Here is a 22069-nt window from a genome sequence, read left to right as displayed (position 1 = left end):
GCAGTAAAACATTCCTCTGGGAGGATCTTCCCTCCAAACTCATGACCTCAGAACTATCAAAGCTTCTTGCATACAACTTTAATCTGAACAGCCCTATCAAGCAGGATTTAAACATTGAACAGTTCTCCTTGAGTTCTTTGGTTATTTTGCCAGATGTTCCTTTAGAAACCCAAGGAAATTGGAAGCCAAGCTATCAAATATTCTGCTCTTACCATAGATGGTGTACTTTATATAGAACAGCTTCTGAAAGGCTCAGTCTTCTGACATCCCTGTTCCTCGACTTCCCCAACATGGTTCTCAAGTGATTCCACAAAAATGGACTGCTGCCAACCAATAACAGAAATCTTCTCTCTACAGTTTAGCTTTTCTGTCCAAATCCAAGTAGACAGAGACTCAAGTCTTAGACGTCCACCTGAGTTCTTTGTTGAGAAGACTGTTGATGTTTCACTCTCAGCTTTTGAGATCCTGAAGAAGTCAAACCTGTTTTCAAGTATTTGTTCCCTAACTGGTCTTAACTCAGCCCACAGCAGGTAGGTCTAGGACTGTTTTCAGGTTAACAAACAAAATCAGCCCCAAGGGCTACAATAACTGACCATGGAAATGATAGACCTGGGTGTTGTTCTCTTTATGTATCAAATTGACAGGCTTGAACACAATTTATCAAGTATCAAATGAAAATATTCACTGAAAGAGAATAAAAAAAACACAATTCAGAGAAATTTTTTAGATTTTGAATTAACAGTATCTTTTGTTGTCAGTTTTCACAACTTCCTTTTTGCAGATTTAGGAGGTTTAATTTTATGTTTTTTATTTGAAATTCTGACACAGACATCTTCTGTGGGGGTGGGTCTTACAGGGAATGGCTGGTGAGTTTTGGAGTGTAAGCATTTATAACCAGGAAGTAGGTCGTTTTCAAGAATAGAATTCAAGCAATCTAGATACTTCAATAGTTTGGCAAGTCTAACCTCATAGCATAAAGTTGACAAACCTAGAATTTTTATCATAGATTGCAAACTAACAAACTTGGGTTTGAAAATAAAGTTGCCTTATATTTGCCAGGCTGTTTATACAGCTGCAAGCTCAATATGAATACCCTATGCATTAGGTCATTGGAATACAATTGACTTTGAGAATGGTACTGTAGGCATTATTCTCATAAAATCATTGTTACTTTACAATTGTAGACTCATATGGTCCAAAAATCTAATATTAAAACACACACATACATACGCAAGTACAAACACAGACATGCACACATGAAAACACACATGCAAAGCTCATGTAACCATTCCTATGTCTCCTAATAAAATGAATTCAGGTAAATTCATTTACTGAGCTACATTTTTAAATTCCCAATTCCAGTTTTAAACTCCCCACCTCTCAATCACTCTCTGACAATACCTCATAAAAACTGAAATAGCAAATCTTGCTAATCTGTATCCTTTGTTACATGTTGAAATAATAATCATAACGCAACACGTGCAGTTTCTGGTAAAGGAATTGTCTGCCAAGAAAATTTATGTAAATTAATGTAAATGTAGATGTCTTTACAAAGATCTCTTTCACTTTCAGAGCAGCAAAACACTGTCACCTTTGTGAAACTCTCCTTTTGGTTTGTTTAACTTAGACTAGCCTATTAGGAGACAACAACGAGTGGAGACCCTCATACTCAAAATATTTATCCGGCTTTCTTACCTGAATGAAACTTTAAAGGTTACCCAAAAGTGGATTTTTTTTTTTCATCCACAGAAAACCTTTTCAATCTGGCCAAAAAATATATACCGTCAACTCCAGAGCCAGATCAAAAGACATATTAAAGCTATTTAAGTGTCACATAATCATCACTGAAAGGTCATACTGTCGTAACCAAGAGTGACTCTACACTTTTCTCAATCACTTTGCTAATGGTGCACCGATCAGGAAATCTGAGGCCGATAACGATCACAGAGTTTTTAACATTAAGGTCGGCCGATACGATTTAGCAAAAGTGCCCTTTGCAACAAATGGTAAATGGTCTGCACTTATATAGTGCCTTTTTAATCTTATCGGTATTCAATGTGCTTTACACTGCATCTCATTCACCCATTCACACACACCAATGACGGCAGAGCTGCCATGCAAGGGCGTTGGGAGCAACTTGGTGTTCAGTGTCTTGCCCAAGGACACTTCGGCATGTTGAGTCGTGTGGGCCGGGAATCGAACCACCAACCCTGCGATTAGTGGCCGACCCACTCAACCACCTGAGCAACAGCTGCCCCTCACTTTTGCAAGATATAAGCTACAGTAATGTTTATGCCCCACACAGTAAAATTACATTCATTGTGAATTGCTAACATTTATTTGTATAAAAGTTATGAATAGTTCTGTTGTCACTATCACAGGTCATTGTGACACGGTAACCAATAAAACCATAAGAGCATCACACACAGCAGATATACAAACTATATATCAATTACAAGCTCAAAAACTGCTCTAGTGAGAAATCATTAGTATCTAATGATAAGTATCCTTTAGCTTTATGTTGTAGCACAAATCACTAATTATTAAGCAAAAGTGTGAAGACATGGTGCCATTAAGGTTAAACAGTAATTGCTTAGTGTTATTGTGACCAACATTAATCTGATTTAAATTGGGATCCTCACAGAACAGTGCAATGAAGAGTGACTAATGATGAGATATTGAGAGCACCTGGAGAGCACACTTATATGACTGACACCGAGAGCACATGAAGGGAGTAAAGCTGAAAGTGCTCATGATCACTCAAACGGTCTCTATCGTTCCACACAACGTCTGATTGTCCCGACTCACACTAAATCACCGTATACTCAGATTTGTAATCGCATGTTTATTTGTTGTTTAATTAATTTTGATAACCGTTTGATACAGTATCAATAATCTCTGCTCTCACTGTGCAGCGAGCCCAGAAGGTACGTCACTACACAAAAAGCCCCAAAATGTAATACGAATATATACAATATATATACACTCACTGTGTACTTTATTAGAAACACCTGTACACCTACTCAGGGCTCTACGCTAACTTTTTCCCAAGGAGTACATGCGCTCCTAAATGAAAAAATTTAGGAGCACAGTGAAAATTAAATACAGAGTTTATTAACAAACAATTTATTACATACATATTTACATACATACATATACTGCGTGTATGAGTGTGTGTGCATGTACTAAGGGACACACATCTGTGGAACAGCACCTACCTCCCAATTCACACATTGAACCCATGCCTACTAAAATCAAAGGATATCAGTTGTCCAGCTGCTTTTGTATGTTGACCGTCTGGCATACTTAGAGGTCAGCCAGCGATCTCTCATTATGTCAGCAATTTGACCGATCATCTCCGCACATTGTCGTATGTGGGATTAATGTAAACTTAGTTTTTGTGGTGGAGTCTGATAAGCGGCCCAAATGTTTATCTTTATTTTCAGCTGCTTCCACTTCTCCTCCTCAGACTGCAGCACTTGCCTCCTCAAGGCTGCTTACACAGAGCCTGATGGTTTCTCCGGTCTCATCCAGAGCACTGGATATGCCGCCGCGAGATGTTTCGCTACACTATCTCTTTTCAGATTAGCGATGGGCATTCCGGCTCTTTTCATAATTGGTGTTAAAAAAATTCTAATTAAATTATTAAATTAAATTATACTCTACCTTAACCACAATTTATTTAAAAATGCATTGATTTGTTAAGAAACATAATAGTATTAAACATTTGCATTTAAAGTATAACTTATTGTATATAAACAAAGTGCATATAAATCTAACCAATCAAAACTAATACAATCTGAACAACATAATAGACAGGGCCATCGCTGGCCAAATTGATGCCCTATGCATGATATGAGCGTGAAGCGATCGTCAGTGTTGCGCAACTGCTTTCGGGTCCTTGAATAACGTATAGCACCTGGAGCGAACGAGTAAGGGTAGCCGGTGGACTTTCTGGTGCCATCCTAGGGTAAGATGGTGCCCCCCTAGGGAGTTGATGCCCTACGCAAACTGCGTAGTATGCATGTAGGTAGCGGCGTTACTGATAATAGAATAATGCACCATATCAAAGAAAAATAAATAATTTGCAAAACTGCAGCATCCCACAAATTGAAATAAATGTAAAAAAGAAGGATGTTATTTCACGTGTGCATTTAAAGTATAACTTTTCAATGTAGATAACAAAGTGCATATAAATGTTACAATTAAAATACAATCTGAACAACATAAGTTGGCTCCGCCCTCCCTCACGCATCTTCGGTTCATTTGTTTGACACTGCATGTCTGATTGACAGGAACAACAGGTGAGGCTTTTATTCTGAGCAGACAGTCAGAACTAATGTGTGCGCTTGAGCATTTCGGCCTATATTATTCGTTATTTTTAAATATTTAGATTATTCGTATCTTAATTTGTTTTTAAATATTTTTATAAATAGATTCTGATATGCGAGCCGGCTCCCAACGTTCACCTACAAGAGCCGACTCGATCGTAAACAACCCATCACTATTTCATATGCGGGTTTCCTGACACGAAGGACGAGATGCCCACCTGTTTCTGCCATTGGCTACTTCAGGTGTTCCCAAATTTTTTTAATGCAAGATCTACTTTTTTCATTAACTACTTCAACATGCTCTAGCATTTCAGTTTAGAACTCAAATATGTGAAATAAGACCATGGAAATAAAATATATTATCTTTTTGGAAACAATGTCTGCCCACCAATCTTGTTTATTGAGGATGAGTTATATTCATGGTAATAGTTTGTGGATATATTAAATTCATGGTAATAGTTTGTGGATATATTAAAGTCATTTTATTTGGTTGTTTTTAACTATACCTTACAGTACATACAGCAATGAATACAATAGGCTATTTTCAGTATAAGAGAGATGGTTTTACTCCCTAGCGTTTAGTTCTTGAGGGCATTGTTGCACTTGAGCTACATACTGTCCAGATCACAAAAGCTTGTCGCTTGCGCTTAAAATGCCCTTAAGCATCCAAACATTCAGCTCCTTTTTGAGTAAACACTCTTAACCTGTTGATATGCAATTTCACAGCGGTAGTGACGTCACTCTGCTTACATTTAATATATAATTTACAGTCTATAAATGCAATTAATATTAACAGATTAGACATCTTTTCAAAGGTTTAAGGGTTAAACATTGCTATTCATGATAGCAATGCTCCAGAAACAGCAATTTAGTTATTTGTGCCAGGAGTACAACTGAAAACATACAATATCAAAACGGGACTTCATACATTTGTTATGAAAACACGATCCAAAACGCAATCCAGTTCGCCACACTTGGGTCAATTGTCCATGTCAAGCGTTCATTGAAAAACATCCAATAGCACTTTTTGTCCATAAACAATATTGATATATTCTCCATTGTTTACATGAGATCTCACATAAAAGAATTACCCTTTGTCATCGTTCTTCAACAAACAGCAATTTGAGCGGCATTCATGCTGTAAAACTGTATATTATCTTATATATTAGAGTCTCATAAACAAAAAGTCTCCAAAGTCTATTTTTAAAAATACGGCATAGTTTTATTCAGAATAGCCAAGCAGTGCAGTCAGATTTTGTGTCTAATAACCTTCTTAGATCATCTGTGTTCAGTAAGTTTTATTGAACAGAAAGTGTTTGTGCATCTGTCACTGCATGACTTTAATACAGTCCGATGGACATCTTTTTCATGACATTTATTTAAGTTGCTTCATAAAAGCCTGTTTTGGAAATGATTGTGTAGATACTGTAAATAGGGTTAGAGTTCATTCCAGTGTTACCTAGCCGACACTTCTTGTATTTACGTGTTCGGACTCTCATCCATGGGCTGCGTCACTTCTGCCTTATTTTCGATATGTTGATTCTGCCATTTTGTATTTGAGGGATGTTTTAATCGAGTAATAAAATTAAATAAAGTAATTGTGATGGCCTTCATTTCCAACATAACCTATTAGCCTAAGATTCACAAGTTTAAAATTTGATCTGATTCTAGATGAAGATAATTTTCTCATTTACATCAAACCAGTCCGTATGTATTCTTACAATTCCAGACTTTGAAATATATTCCAATTCAGCAAGAAATTGAAATGCAATAAATCTGTTACATTGTGAACTTGGTTGAATGAATGTTCCAGTCCTCTGATGTTTCTTCTTGTGTTCTCCAGAATAAAGGTAAGAAGAAAGACGTTTTCTAGAGCTCCAAACCAAGATGGCTGTGAGTAATTTTCAATACCATTTCAAACATGCTTCAAAGATCATTTTAATGATCTCTCAAATGAACACATTCTGTGAAAGCCCAGACCTCTGGGTGTATACAAGTCATCTGAGTTAATATGATATGTAGCTGAGAGACATTGCTTACCAATGTCACCAATGACTAAGGCTTCTGACCTTACTGAATCTGGGCAAACTAAGGTCCAAAACAACAACAAAAAATCTTTAGAGAAATAGCATCCCCATGGCAAATATCTCTATTACGTGTTATATGTGTCCATATCCTACATAGGAACATGGCGTGCCTAGTGTTACATATAGCAAAACAATGCTTTCTTACCAAAATGTGATCATGGACCAAAATATAGGAAAGAATTTGGGCATTTTGAGATTATCTGCAATGGCAATATATTTTTAAAGCAAAGGCTGTCAATTGATAATATTTAGGCCTTTCACAATTATTCAATAATCGTCTGATCATGGTAATTTAATTTAATTAAATAACAGAATTTTAAGCGAATATATATAAGCCATAAAAAAACACAAATAAAAAGAAAAAAAAAACAAAAAAAACAACAGTGTATATGTAAAATTGACCAAAAGTTTTGATTGGTCGGTTGGTCGCAGGGAAAAAAAATAAACTCAGCAGGAAACCGACGCACACCGGTATTACCGCTGGTTGGACGCTAGGTGGTACTACGGGGTAATTTTCATTAAGCAGGGTTAGGGTTAAGCCTACACAATAAAGCAAAACACCTTGATTTCAAACTTTGAACTTATTTTTGTATTTATTTGAACTAAAAGTTCAAATGAAACTGGAGAAAAATAAGTGCATTTAAAATGTGTGATGTTCAACTTTTTGAAAGATGGCTTTACAACAGTTGTTACCATATTTCTGGCAAAGAACCTACTACATCAGTGCATTATCTATCGGTCGGGTATTTCGTTGTCCAGGATCATGTTTGTGAATAAATCTGTTTTGTTCCCTCCTTCAGGAGATATATATATTTATTAATTTACCATCAGGCAAGTGTCCGTCAACACATGCAGGCGGAAAATTACTTACACAAATGAATACATAAAAACAATTATAAATGTAAAAATAATAATTATAATGATAATATATTCGAGGTGAACGTGTTTTTGTATTTTATGTTTTAATCACAGATGTATAGGCTGCAGATTTGTGGTCACAATGAACTGTTCTGTGAAAATAAAGTGAACTGAACTCAAAATACCACCTGAGCGGAGATGTCTGAGGCAATTTTTACAGCACTCTCATGGACGATACTATTCTTGCGAAAAAAAGTTCAAAAGAAAGAAACAAAGAGTGAGAACCTTTTACATGCGTGTGCTCCAGGAGACTGCATGCCACCTTATCAGCACGTCATGCATGCACATTGACAGCTTTCTGTCATCTGTTCTTAATAATATAATAAAGTGTGTTCATTATTTGGATCCTCACTCTCTCTTCTCTTCTCTGCACAGACCCGGACACTGCAGTTATATGTTTATGCCCCACACAGTAAAATGATGGTAACACTTAACAAAAAGGTTCCATTTGTTAACATTATTTAACAACATTACTGTAGTTAACATAAACAAATGTTAGTTACAGCATATACTAACACATTTTTTAAATCAAAAGTTGTATTAGTTAATGCACATTAATGCACAATGAACTAAGAATGAACCATTGTATATTTATTAACTAACATTATGTTTAATAAATGCTGTAATATATAGTTCATTGTTTGTTTATGATGCCTAATGCATTAACTAATGTTAAAGAAATTAAAACTTTTTATTAGGTGTTACCAAATTTAAATTAAATAACATTTATTTGTTATGAATAGTCTGTTGCCAATATCAAAAGGTCATTGTGACATACTGGCAACCAAAATCCATGAGAGCATCACACACAGTAGAGATACTTTCAACATTACAAGCTTTTAAACTGCTCCAGTGAGAAATCATTAATATCTATGATTTGTTTACTGTCTTTGGCGTCTTGTTGCAACACAAATCACTAATCATTAAGCAAATGTGTGAAGACGCAATGCAGTTATTGAAGGTTAAACATGGGGAACCATATTTGAAGGGATATAATGGGGAAATACTTTATCTCTGTGATCTCGCCGTGGTATGGTTGTTGGTGCCAAACAGGCTAGTTTGAGTATTTCTGTAACTGCTGATCTCCGCACAACAGTCTCTAGACATTGCTCACAATTGTGCCAAAAATAAAGAACATCCAGTGAGAGGCAGTTCTGCAGACAGAAATGCCTTGTTGATGAGAGATGTCAATGGAGAATGACCAGACTGGTTCGAGCTAACAGAAAGGTTATGGTAACTCAGATAAACACTCTGTACAATTGTAGTGTGCAGAACAGCATCTCAGAATGCACTACACGTCCAACCTTGAGTCAGATGGGCTACAACAGCTGAAGATCACATTGACACCACGTTGTATCTAATAAACATAATGATTCAGATAACTAAAGACATTCCATTATTGTGGCAGACAAGCACTGATTAGACAATGAAAAAAGTGGCTTTAGAAGTCAATCTATTTTTTATTTATATATATATATATATATATATATATATATATATATATATATATATATATATATATATATATCATTGAACATAAGGCTTTAAATGGTCTACAGTCCATATCAATCCATTTTGCAACTGAGTTTGTTGATCCGTCCAGGGTCTAATTAGGCTGTTTTCACAGGAAACATTCTTGCATCTGGACTATATATTTTTTTTTCATCATATGGACTCTTTGGGAGTGTTTCGATGTGGTTGCGTCGCATTTCACTGGTTGTCAGCATATTCATCCATTAATGGCACATTTTAGGCACTGTCAAGTTAAATGTAGTTCGAAACTTTTAAGAAACCCCTACATTCTGCTATGCTCCATCCAGTGGTCTTTGAGCAGCTGTCGGGTTTTTGTCTGAACATGTAAATGTACCTCTATGTCTCCAATTTTTCTAGCAGAAACAACTCAATGCACTCAATGCGCAACAAAATGAGTAATCAAAAAGCTACTTTGTCCTTCCAAAGTAGCATATCCAATCTAACACTGTAGCAGCTTAAAAGCATCCCTGTTGTCCCTGACAAGCCCTCATACCAAACACCAGGTTGTCCCTTGAGAAAGGACATGGGGATGCCACATCCAGTGAAGAGCTTTTACTTATGCATCCATTTTCCCTTTCACAGTTTGTTCCCCATAAATCTGATGGTTGTCTCAACAATTTTCTCAGACCAGCATGATCAAGACAGTAAACCAGCCTAAAATCAATATTCAAACGGGCATCTCAGCAACTATAACAGCAGAAACATTCATGCAATGCTGAAGAAAATACCAGGCTGATGTGTAAGACTGATCTGAATAGGTCTTATCATAAGATAATTGTGTCGCTCAACACCGGCTCTGACAGTGGTGGTGGTCATATGAGAGGCTTTTCAGGAAGTGTTTGGGCTCACAGCGACTTGGTGCTGTAAATTCAAAACATCTCTGTATGCTCGACCATAGTGCAATTGAAAACACCAGCAATATGAAATTTATAACTGTACTTTAACCTGTTTTGTCACTGTTGAGGAAAATGTTGCCAATATATCGAAAGCATCTTGACTTGTGCTTGCTCTTAAAAAAACTTGCCACTACAATGCTAGGGTGTTGTGGGAAGTTGCCAGGGCATTGTTGTGTGGTTGCTAGATTGTAGGGCTGAACAATTTGGACCAAAAATATAATTGCGATTATTAAAAAAAAACATGTGATTCCTTTTAACCAAAATTATAACGTGCTTTGCCCATGCTTTACTGCCAACTGGAAATACTGTTCTAGCACATCTGTCACTCAGGGCACCAGATAGATAGTGTTTGTATGTATGGAGCACAGAACCACTCTGAAACCACATGTGTAATACAATGATCCCATTTACATGCATTTAAGAAAGCACTACACACTACAGACAAAACAGCCGTGCACATAGGCGCAGCACAGCGGGCAGCACATTGAGACTACTTATTTAATGAAATTGTAGTCCTCACAGCTTGAAAATTGCACGGGGTCATATTGCGATATCAATTTTATTTTGATTAATCATTCAGCCATACCAGATTGTTCAAGGTATTTGCTAGTACGTTGCTACAGTATGTGATTGCTAGGTTGTTCTGGGATTGCTTGGTTATTGCTTACTGGCACAGTTCAAAAGAGTCAAGCCCAGATTCTATGATATTCTAGTTCCCAGATATGGTTCAGGTCCCTTTTAAATCTAAGTCAAATTTTTTGCCCATTATATCATCCACCAGGCAAACATCATAAGTCTCATTACTTACACAACATAAGTCTTTGGCTGCTGCACTGCTTCTCGTTGTTTCAGTGTCTCACCTATTCATTATTATAGGCTGTTACAACATAATCTGTTACAAAAACTTGCCTTGTGTGCGCACGCTTCTCCAGCTCTGTCTGCATACTATTACACGCCTGGTGTGTGTATACGCACGCTCCTTTGGAGTCACTGTGCTCTGTATTTTTGTTGCTGTGATAATTCATGATGCATTCCATTCAACTCGGAGTGTCGGAATTTCCACCTTTCAATTTCAATTTCCAGGTTTAGTACAAATTAGGCTAAAATGAAAGCATTTGTAGCATAGAGTTAATTACCACTAATCGGCCCCCTAATTTATGCAAAAAAATCACGTTTACATTTAGGCACTTACTATGGAATTGAATGAGGCCAGTCCATAAACATGAAAATACACACCGTTACAGCCTCAAAACACAAACATTACACACACGTGTATTTTAACATTCATAACCGGCCCCATTCACTTCCATTTAGGGGTGCACCAATCGATCAGCCACCGATCTAAATCGTCCGATATTCATCTTAAATCCATGATTGGCGATCGTGCCTAGATTTAGGGTCGATCTTTTTTTGCAGCATGCAGGGAATCACACATACACTGCTCCTCTAATAAATTAGCACTTCCTCAGCCCTTAAAGCATGACAGAGTGGCCTTTGGAGGGTGAGTTGTTGGCAATTCTAAGCATTCGATGATTATCATTTATCGTTATGTTTTTAAAAATGTGTAAGAATTACATGATGTGTTGAATATTAATCAATAAGTCAATACGGTAGTTATTCTGACTCATTGCACAGTGAGCAGGAAGAGGATAAAGAGGCTGCTAATGGGTATAAAAAACAAATTAAACAACAAATAAACATGCAAATACACGCGATGTAACGCGAGTCATGCAGCTCTCCAGGTGCTCTCAATATCTCATCAGTCACTCATCTCGGCGCTATTCTCTGAGGATCCCAATTTAAATCCAATTAATGTTGGTCACAATACCACTAAAATATATAACTGATTAACCTTCAATAACTGCACCGTGTCTTCACGCATTTGCTTAATAATTAGTGATGTGTGTTGCAACAAGACGCCAAAGACAAAAAACTAATCATAGGTATTAATGATTTCTCACTGGAGCTGTTTTAGAGCTTGTAATGGATATATTTTTCTTATTTTTGCAAGAATCTCTACTGTGTGTGATGCTCTCATGGTTTTTGGTTGCCAGTATGTCACAATGACCTTTTGATATTGGCAACAGAACTATTCATAACTGTTTTCAATATAAACATATGTTAGTAATTCACAATTAATGTAATTTTGGTAACACCTAATAAAAAGGTTTAATTTCTTTAACATTAAAGCATTAGGTATTATGAAAAAACAAAGAACACAATTGTTTTTTTACAGCATTTATTAAAAATATTTTAGTTAATAAAAATACAATTGCACATTGTTAGTTCTTGTTAGTTCATAGTGTATTAATGTGCATTAACTAGTACAACTTTTAATTTGAAAAATGTGCTATGTTAACAAAAGTAATGTTGTTAAATAATATTAACAAATGTAACCTTTTTGTAAAGTATTACCATCATTTTACTGTGTGGGGCATAAACATATAACTGCAGCATATAACTTGCAAAAGCATGGCAAAGGGCACACTGTCTTAGTGGTTAAATAAATCGGAGATTGGTATCGGCCTCAAATTTCCTAATCAGTGCATCAAGACGAGTCTAAATGTTTTTTGTTTGTTTGTTTGTTTTGTAGTAATCAACATTATGCCACAAATGCTGTTGATTGAGCTTAACTGGTATTGAAAGTTCCTTTAAACATTTATTGCCTACTTGAATGTGAGCACGATTAAAAATGAGGATAAGAAAGAGGGAGAGAGAAATATTTAAAGGAGAAATAACAAGAGCAAACAATTTTAAGGAAGTAAAAAAGAAAAAGAAAAAGGAATGATAGTTTTTCTAGTGTGCAATCGCTTAGGTCTCTTGTCGCATTAGTATGCATTGCAGTGCTCATCTGGGATGATACACAGAGTGAAACCCAGGTCCCGCCATAATTACATTCGGCATTCTCCCTTTCCTTTCACATTCCCTCTTCTCTCTCCACATCTCCCCAGACACATGCTCTTCACAGCCATTATAAACCAGCTTAATACGTAGCCAGTTCCCCCTATAGTAATAATGCTGTCATTCAGGTAGGCGTAAAAGTTTCCATCAGTGGTCGGTTGGGGATGGGTGATTCAAAACTATCTGAGAGTTTGTCGAGTAAGTGGATGCAACCTGACTTCGAAACTTCAGAACCACTCATATACACAGATACCAGCACTTAAGGTGACTGTTCTGGTTACTGACTGTAATCAGAATATATACAACCAAATATAGAAGAGTACATTTCCAAATCTTAATGCGTGGTATCGCGCGTGGTAATAAAAAATTATACATGATGTACGTGTAGAGGTAAAGATGTACAGATATTGGTTGATTAATTGGCAGATTGTTGCCCATTTTGAGATTATCAGAATGACTGATAATCCCGCCGACTTCGGCAATTAATTGCATCCGTCTGAACTGCTTAGCAATTGTTTCTCCATGTAAACATCTCATTTTATGTAACGTCTTTGACCGTTGAACTGCGTCACGCACAGGAGTGCTGCTTTTTAGATGCTGTATCTTATGAACATGTCAAGTCACTTGCATTCTGTTTCATTCATTGCACTATGTCTAACTTTTTTAGACCCTATGTGCTTTTGATGTAAAAGGTCCCATACGATGCGTTCAAATTCAACTCTGTAAATATTAATATCCATTCTGGAATTCCAATTCGTCATTTGAAAATTTGTTAACAGCTTGCCAGTGCATAACATTTTCACATTTGTAATATTTCTAAGAGCATTTTGAGTAAAATATTGTTAAAAATAATTGTTGATTTTATTTTTGTCATTTTGTCATTTGCTTTTGTTACATTATGTACATTACATATAAAATATTTATTACATTATATTATATGTACATTTAATGTAATTTATTTAATAAATAATATACTGTTTTACATAATAAATATATATAAATATAAATATATATACACACACACTAGATCCTGTCCTCAAATCTGATTGGACGAGAGACGTTCCATGAGCACTGATGTGTGACAGCATCAGCACTCAGATGCTTCACTGTGTGTATCACTCTGCTTGTGTTCGTGCTGTTCTAAACTAAAGTGCAAGCGTAGTGCATATGTGTTAGGAGTTACTGTCTTTATTTTTGAAATTACATATGTTAGCCAGCAGGTGGTGGCAAAAGATAATTTTTGTGTGTTATATGAGCCAGTTGGTGAGTTTCCACATTGGGTACATACTGTTTAAAATGGCAGAGGACATCGCTGTTTATAGTGAATGACATTTGCGCACAGGCTACCCTGAAATAGAGAGGAACACCCCGTTTGGACGTCTATATTCCAATGAGAAAGCTGACCTTCAGAAAGCTGTAAGCATCTCTGATTGAGTGTCGCAACAGGTGATCGTACAACTTGCTCTCTCTCTCTATCTCTCTAACACACACACACACACACACACACACACCCACCCATCCATTTATCCTTGTTTATCCAATGACTTCTTAGAAACAACACATGCCGTGATACTATTTCTGAAGTGAACATTTTGAATAACTAACGGAGGTTTGGACACATCATTTGTTTTGAACTAGCAACGGCAGATTCTGATCGGTCACGTAATAAAGTTCTTTTTATGACCGTACTCAGTTTTTCCTAATTTTTTAAAATGTACTTGTTCATTGAACTGCTGTATATAAGCAATATCACACTCGCAATCGTGCTATATGGCCCTAAATCAGCACTGATGTGATTACTGTGGCCGAATCACAGCAGTGCTGATGTAGGGCCATATAGCACGATTGCGAGTGTGACATTGCTTAAATAAATAAATAAATAAATAAATAAATATATATATATATATATATATATATATATATATATATATATATATAGAAAATTCTGTATACATAGTATACTGTATATCTGTATTATGCATATTGGTCATCGCAAAATCAGTTGACCACTAGTAACAAGTGTGTAAAAACTAGGGATGCACCACAATTTCGGCAGCCGAAAATTTTCGGCCGAAAATGGCACTTTCGGTTTTTGGCCGAAAGAGAAAAAAGGCCGAAAATATGAGCCGAAAATATGAGCCGAAAATATGTACCTCCTCACCCCGCCCCTCAGTGCTCAGATTTCACTCTGGATCGATCTAGCCCTTATCACGGCGCTACCAAACAAAGGCCGATCATGTCAGCGGTGTGGAAATTCTTCAAAGTTTCTGATAAGGACATCAAATTTGCGATCTGCAAATTTCAAGACATATATATATATATATATATATATATATATATATATATACAGTGAGGAAAATAAGTATTTGAACACCCTGTTATTTTGCAAGTTCTCCCACTTAGAAATCATGGAGGGGTCTGAAATTGTCATCGTAGGTGCATGTCCACTGTGAGAGACATAATCTAAAAAAAAAATCCAGAAATCACAATGTATGATTTTTTAACTATTTATTTGTATGATACAGCTGCAAATAAGTATTTGAACACCTGAGAAAATCAATGTTAATATTTGGTACAGTAGCCTTTGTTTGCAATTACAGAGGTCAAACGTTTCCTGTAGGTTTTCACCAGGTTTGCACACACTGCAGGAGGGATTTTGGCCCACTCCTCCACACAGATCTTCTCTAGATCAGTCAGGTTTCTGGGCTGTCGCTGAGAAACACAGAGTTTGAGCTCCCTCCAAAGATTCTCTATTGGGTTTAGGTCTGGAGACTGGCTAGCCACGCCAGAACCTTGATATGCTTCTTACAGAGCCACTCCTTGGTTATCCTGGCTGTGTGCTTCGGGTCATTGTCATGTTGGAAGACCCAGCCTTGACCCATCTTCAATGCTCTAACTGAGGGAAGGAGGTTGTTCCCCAAAATCTCGCAATACATGGCCCCGGTCATCCTCTCCTTAATACAGTGCAGTCGCCCTGTCCCATGTGCAGAAAAACACCCCCAAAGCATGATGCTACCACCCCCATGCTTCACAGTAGGGATGATGTTCTTGGGATGGTACTCATCATTCTTCTTCCTCCAAACACGGTTAGTGGAATTATGACCAAAAAGTTCTATTTTGGTCTCATCTGACCACATGACTTTCTCCCATGACTCCTCTGGATCATCCAAATGGTCATTGGCAAACTTAAGACGGGCCTTGACATGTGCTGGTTTAAGCAGGGGAACCTTCCGTGCCATGCATGATTTCAAACCATGACGTCTTAGTGTATTACCAACAGTAACCTTGGAAACGGTGGTCCCAGCTCTTTTCAGGTCATTGACCAGCTCCTCCCGTGTAGTTCTGGGCTGATTTCTCACCTTTCTTAGGATCATTGAGACCCCACGAGGTGAGATCTTGCATGGAGCCCCAGTCCGAGGGAGATTGACAGTCATGTTTAGCTTCTTCCATTTTCTAATGATTGCTCCAACAGTGGACCTTTTTTCACCAAGCTGCTTGGCAATTTCCCCGTAGCCCTTTCCAGCCTTGTGGAGGTGTACAATTTTGTCTCTAGTGTCTTTGGACAGCTCTTTGGTCTTGGCCATGTTAGTAGTTGGATTCTTACTGATTGTATGGGGTGGACAGGTGTCTTTATGCAGCTAACGACCTCAAACAGGTGCATCTAATTTAGGATAATAAATGGAGTGGAGGTGGACATTTTAAAGGCAGACTAACAGGTCTTTGAGGGTCAGAATTCTAGCTGATAGACAGGTGTTCAAATACTTATTTGCAGCTGTATCATACAAATAAATAGTTTAAAAATTAAACATTGTGATTTCTGGATTTTTTTTTTAGATTATGTCTCTCACAGTGGACATGCACCTACGATGACAATTTCAGACCCCTCCATGATTTCTAAGTGGGAGAACTTGCAAAATAGCAGGGTGTTCAAATACTTGTTTTCCTCACTGTATATATATATATATATATACATATACTACATATATATATATATATATATATATATATATACACACACACACACACACACACACACACACACACACACACACACACACAGAGTACAGCAAGAGATTCTACAGGAAAGTGCCCCGATCCACAGCAGTGCCACAACTAGCGCAGCTACTCCACAACTTGAGACGTATCTAGCTGAACTACCCATTGCCAGAAGCGACAATTCCCTTGACTACTAGCGCATAAACAAAGACCGCTTTCCATTGCTTGCGCGGATTGCGCACAGGTATTTATATCAAGCACCAGCACAGAGAGTGAGAGACTGTTCAGTGCAGCATCTCATGTTCTTGATGAGCTTTCTGACAGGAGAGACTGTCAGAAAGTTTAGCAACATTTGTTCTTGAAGAGAAAGCGGTCCAATTTGATGTGTATAGCAATTACATTACACTTGTTCTTCACTTGAGGATACATCTGTCGTTTACAGTTGAGATTGGATTTAGTTCAATTACTGTTGTTTTGCACAATAATTTTCACTTAAAGTGTACATACGTTTACATAAACAGAATAGAGCACTGATCTATATATAATTATATATTATAGTTATATATAGATCAGTGGAATAGAGGCCCTCTGCCATTCTATGTTCTGCCTTTTTGTTTCAATTAAAATTACTGTTGCATATTTAAACTTTTTGAAAGATTCTAGCCTTTTGAAAGATGCTAGCTAAGTTCATTACTTGACTGTTGTTTTGTATATAATAGTTTTCTAAAACTTTACATTATTTGGATAATTGTTAATAAAATCTGTAAAATTAGATTTTTACAGAACTGAATGAAGAATAATACTTAATATAGTTTTATAAATTTGTCCAATTTTGGTGTGTTACTTTCAATAAAAGTGTGATTTATTTTATTGGTTTGTAGTTTTTCAATTCAGATTCATTAAATTCATGAAATTAATGAAAAACTATAATATTAATACAATTATCCACAAAAAAATAGGTTAAAAAAAAAAAGTTAATTTCGGTTTTGGTTTTCAGCCAAGTGCATCCTGGATTTTCGGTTTCGGTTTCAGACCAGAATTTTTATTTCGGTGCATCCCTAGTAAAAACCTTTAAGAATGAGAAAGGCTTACCATACATGTCTTGTCCTGGAAAAGGTTTTGTCCACTCTGCAGAGACAAACAAAAACATACAGTTAAAAACCCTATCATTATAAGACAACAATACATACTGTATATAGACATTACACCATAAGGGGGCTAATTCATTTCACACATTTAACACACTCCGTACAACACTCTTCACGCAGTGCCATTATCCTGCTAAATACTAAGGCTAATTAATTCACCACTGACTTACTGCTTATACACTTCAACACTCAACTTGAATGATGACTTATAAAGTAAAACGAATGGTGAGGGCCAATTGGATAATGAGGAACCACTGGAGCAGATCATCTATTAATACAAGCAATTGCCATTGCTAAAATCCTCTGAAATATTTCCGCAATCCTTGATGAATTGTGCTGTATGCTAAACCTTTAACTTAACAATTTGTGTGTACGCATATACTTTTGAGACATTTTGATGTGGAACTCCTCAGTTTGCTTAACGAAATGGCTTAAAATGTGCTGAGGGCATTTAAGGTTGCAAAACGCTAATGAGACTAGCAGCTTTTTAAACATTCTCCCTGAATTGGAGCTGTGGTTTTGTTCTAATTATACTCTTATGATGGCATTTGGTTTAAAAACAGCCCAGCCCTCAAATGTATTGTGAATAAGGCCTTTCATGAGACTAAATATCAAAATAGCCACAATGCTGAAGACAATGACAGAAGGAACCTCCTATTCTTGGCTAACATTTTGTAGTTGTTGTTGGATGTAATATTGTTCTATTGCCACAAGGTGGTTCCACAATGTGGTTCTTTGTGTAAAGTAAAATTCTGTCATAAGTTTCACCTTGTTTCAAACTCATATGACTTTCTTTCCTTTGTACAGAAGCATTAGAATGTATCTCCTTTTATGGCCTTCGATTAGACCTGAACCTACAGTGAAAATGTCAGAGCTCCTCAGGGCCTGTGGGCTGTCAATCACAGAACTTGTGTGTCCTCTGACCTTCTGCTGAGAACAAGGAAAATGTTTCAGTGTTGCTGTTGTGTCAACAATATGAATTAACGCTTCAGCAGGGGACATCAATGAGTCCGTAGCGAGACTCACATGTGTCCATAGGAAACATTAGCAGGATGTTAGTCACATTTGTTGTAACCTGCGAGAGAATTTTAAGGTTGTGCGATATTGTGTGCATTTTCACAGAGGTCAAGCTCCAATCCAACACGCCATTTATATCCAAGTGAGTTGAGCTAGACAGCGATGACATTTCAGCCATAATGGCGGCAAAACATACTTCTAATCCATTGTGGTGTGAGTTTTTGTTTTGTTTTGTTTTGTGATAGATTTTAGATTAATGTAGCAAGGTATGGTAGTGGCTGGTGAGAAGTCATGCAAAAAAACAGAGCAGTGTGATAGCGAAGCAAAATAACAGCACAAGCTATACTGATGTCTAGATTCATCAGTTGAAAATAAAAATGACCTCACTCGCACTGCCAAAACAAAACTGCCATCATGGTTTCCACTCTTTTTGACTAATGAATTTCCATTACTTTTCCCTGACTTACCTAGTTGTTCATGATTACTGGATAAGGTTTGTAAACATAATTTCACAGAGATTGCACTAAAAAATCCCCAGCAATGTCTAGCTGATGAAATATTTAAGAGCCAAGCACAGTAAGGAAAAACTATATTCACTACAGAAATTTCCATGACTTTTAAAGGTTTCATAAATGTACTTTTCCAGGACTGGAAAGCCCAATTTTAAATGCCCTGATATTTCCAGGGAATGACAGGCAAAACAATGTTTACAATTTCTCAACATAATAGTTGTGAGCACAAAATGTAGTAATAGTTGATTTTTTTTTTTAAATGTCAATAAATAAAGTATTCAAGGAAACATTCAGAATGAAATGCAACAAACTACAATGGGTCTTTACTGTATGACTATAATACATTAATGCTTTTTAAATCTACTGAATTTACACAGTCAAGAGCAGTGTGTGTTTTCTCATTTTCTTGTTATGGTTGTTTGATTATAATAATGAGACTCTAGACAGCAGCAGGTCTATTAGCTTACATTTATACTTACATTTTAATACAAATCCGCTTTTTTAAACTAAATTTCGAGGACGAATCCCAGCTGCCTCCGTGTCTGAGAATGTCAACCCTCGCATCTTCATCACGTGGCTTGTTGAGCAGGTTGCCACAGAGACCTTGTGCGTGTGGAGGCTTCACGCCATCTACGCTCAACTCACCACGTGCCCCACTGAGAGCGAACCACATTATAGCAACCACAAGGTGGACTCTACCCTCCATAACAACCGGGCCAATTTTCAAAGTTTCATTGCGAAACGGAATGGGGCTCAATAATAATTTTATAATTGTTTTTAATTCATAATTGTTGGAAGCCAAAATCGTAATTGAAAATACAATTTGATTAAATCACCCATATTAATCGCCCAAGTTCATATTGGAATACATTTCTTATAATATAAAAAACTTTATAATTATGAGTTCAAAATGTTATTATGTTTTGAGAAAATTCTTACATTATGAACATATTATTACATTAATAATGTACTACTTTTTACATTATGTGCAGTTATTGCATTGAGTTGCTACATGGCCTTAAAGAGAATTCATTAAATTACACTTTCCATTCACACTTCCTTTGTGGCAAAAACTTCCATGATGAAAATGGCATTTCTACTTGGGATGCACCGATTGCTCCAATGCGACATTTATAACCGGATTGCGTATCGGTCCGACGAGTTCAATCCAAATCTGATACTGTGTGTTAATCATGGTCGTTACTGTCAAGCTCCAAAAATGACATAAAAGAACAATAAAAGACCCATTAAAGGGGTTAAACTCGCATGGGCTAACGTCTCTGGTCTCCCGCATTCGGATGCATTTTAATGGGAGTGCATGGAGTGCAGAGTGTAGTGTGACCACCCCTTAATGGACAGATGGACGGATTGATTCTAATGTTTATATGACATAAAGGTTGACCTTTACACAGTAGGTTCATCTGAAGTGATCCAGACGGTTTTGGGTGAGAACAAACCAAAATATAACTCCTTTTTCACCATACATCATGACAGCAGTCTCCATGGCGATCATGATTTCGAGCTCGATTACACTTCCTATTGTACCATCTAGCACTCTGCGCATTTGTCAAGCGCTAGGAGGTGTAATGAAGCTTGAAATCATGATCGTGCCTAGAGACTCCTTATGTCAAGATTTATGGTAAAAAAGTTATATTTTGGTCTGGTCTCACCCAAAGCAAACTGCATCACACTAGATTGTATTGAAACAAGAGAATAATTCTGATAATAGTTATTAGTAATTCACCTAAAGCAATACTAGTAATAGTAAACAGATGTTTCACATTACTTAATACAGAAAAACCTCTCAGACCTGATTGTGCCTGTACATTGTCAAAGTACAGCAGCTTTATTGCACTGTACCATGTCTTCTTTCATCAAGGTTCACCTATTCCCCCATTTTGCTATTCCACAAAAAAGTGCTTCAAAGAAGTTCCAAAAACTTTCAACAGAGACATGATGTAACAAATTGCTTTGTGATGTGTTTCCATTGTCCCTTTACATTGTAGAAACAGGTTTAAGACCATCCTTGATCTCATCTTACTGTCATCCAACTATCAGTCCTTTAACTAAACCATTCTACTCATAACAATGAGGTGTCAGGTGAGAAAACAATGCTTAAGCATAAAAGACACATGCATTGGTAATATTAAATTAGTAAAGATCAAGTGACTAAATGAAACATGGAAATTAATAAAGAAATGTCCAGTTATTATTAGTATAATAACTAGTAACTAACGTAGTTTGTCTGCCTTTATTCTGTTGTGCATAAAGAGCAAAGTCAAACCTTTCAGCTTTTGTGACTTTTGATTCTAAAATAATCAAACACGCAAAAAGTAGCCCAACTAAAGCAAAGACATAAGGAAGGAATGATTAGCAGACACTTTAGCCCAAAGCAATTTAAAGTGTACTCAAGGTATACATTTGATCAGTAGTACCTAGAAATCAATATTTATATAAAGTTATACATATAAAGTGTGACCTCAGAAAGCCAAGCCAGTGTAACAAATAAGCAAATTAACTGCAACAGCACAAAAGTATGCTTGTCTTGCTCTGTGTATGGGTTACCCACAGATCAAATGACAAGTCAAAGACAGTCTCTGTCCCTGGCGCGCACTCACACATCCCTCGCAAACACACAGTGGTCTGTCTTACCCCCCGTATGCTCCAAAAGTGAAACTCCTCTTCCTGTGAGACATTGTGTCCACAAAGCCAGATCTTTTTGAAATCACA

At 36.7% G+C, this 22069-nt stretch overlaps 1 protein-coding gene across 1 annotated transcript in view; it reads right to left on the bottom strand.

Moving 5' to 3' along the window:
* The window catches only part of LOC127646435 (rap1 GTPase-activating protein 1-like), a 139585-nt gene that overhangs the window by 43922 nt on the left and 73594 nt on the right, over nucleotides 1–22069 (bottom strand). The window contains exon 2 of the mRNA XM_052130094.1: nucleotides 17755–17790. The gene's annotated coding sequence lies outside the window, so the exon portion shown is untranslated. The remainder of the gene's footprint in view (nucleotides 1–17754; nucleotides 17791–22069) is intronic.

This window comes from Xyrauchen texanus, chromosome 7 (assembly GCF_025860055.1).
Source record: "Xyrauchen texanus isolate HMW12.3.18 chromosome 7, RBS_HiC_50CHRs, whole genome shotgun sequence".
Classification (NCBI taxonomy): domain Eukaryota; kingdom Metazoa; phylum Chordata; class Actinopteri; order Cypriniformes; family Catostomidae; genus Xyrauchen; species Xyrauchen texanus.
Note: the sequence above shows the minus strand (reverse complement) of the source record. Positions and strands in the feature narration are given on the sequence as shown.